Source organism: Etheostoma spectabile, chromosome 15 (assembly GCF_008692095.1).
Source record: "Etheostoma spectabile isolate EspeVRDwgs_2016 chromosome 15, UIUC_Espe_1.0, whole genome shotgun sequence".
NCBI classification, from domain to species: domain Eukaryota; kingdom Metazoa; phylum Chordata; class Actinopteri; order Perciformes; family Percidae; genus Etheostoma; species Etheostoma spectabile.
Window position 1 is genome coordinate 10,306,341 of NC_045747.1, and position 1,010 is coordinate 10,307,350.

The 1,010-nt window shown below is 40.0% G+C and overlaps 1 protein-coding gene across 4 annotated transcripts in view; it reads right to left on the reverse strand.

The window, feature by feature from the left end:
• baiap2a (BAR/IMD domain containing adaptor protein 2a) overlaps positions 1-1,010 on the reverse strand; it is a 54,505-nt gene that overhangs the window by 16,660 nt on the left and 36,835 nt on the right. The gene's annotated exons all lie outside the window — the stretch shown is intronic.

Here is a 1,010-nt window from a genome sequence, read left to right on the forward strand (position 1 = left end):
TCCCCCTATGGGTTGGAAGCGGAATTGTCCATTACATTGTGCAAGTTTGCCAGCTCGGGTAACAGATCTGTAGTTGTAATGAACTGGACAATGTAATGGACAATTCCGCTTCCAACCTGTAGGGAACGGAAGGGGAAATGTTCTCTAGTGCTGCTTTAAATCCTGGTGCCATTTTCAGCTGGACCCTTTTTTTCCTCCGACCGTTTGACAGTAGCACTGGCTACAGGACAAAACCAATAAATAACTGGTAAACAACAACAGTGAAGGCCTACAGCCAGGATTAATACAGAGATGGTACTGTATGTGTGCGTCTATGTGGGGAAAGAACACTGTGCAAGTAGGTGGTCGGGTGACGGAAAACTCAATGTGACAGATAACTAATTAAGTTATGTATAACACTGAGGGTTCATTCCAACTCATCAAAATTAATGTCACCTGAGCTGCTCTGTTGGAGGTTTCTTAGCTATGGAAATCATCACATGAATGACGACACCCAGAGCAAACACTGCTTTGTTCCCACAGTGAATCATGAGACTGCATTATTTTGACATTCAAACATCATGACAAATTCTGAATGTCGGCCGTCTGACACCCAAAGACTGAAACTGTTGCAAAAAGATGTTGTCTTTGATACAAATTTTTGAGCATTTTATCCATTGTACTGTAGCCGTTACACAAGAACGCCCGATGTGTACCACGTCACCTTACCACCTTTACCAAAATAAGACATTCCCATGCATTAGGTTTAAAACAGACTTAAATTCACAAACAAATCAACCCATCTGAAGAGCAAATTCCAACAGCGCAACATATGACTCTTCATATTAACCTTCAGTGCCTTCAGCCTTATTAAAACAGATTTCTGACTAAAAACAAAGAATTTTGATACAAAACACAGACATATAAAAATAAAACTCACAGCAGGTTGCTATATAATACTTAACAGCAACCAACAACATATGTCTCCCTACAGTGTAAGACCATTTCAAGAAGGCATAATACTGTAAAAA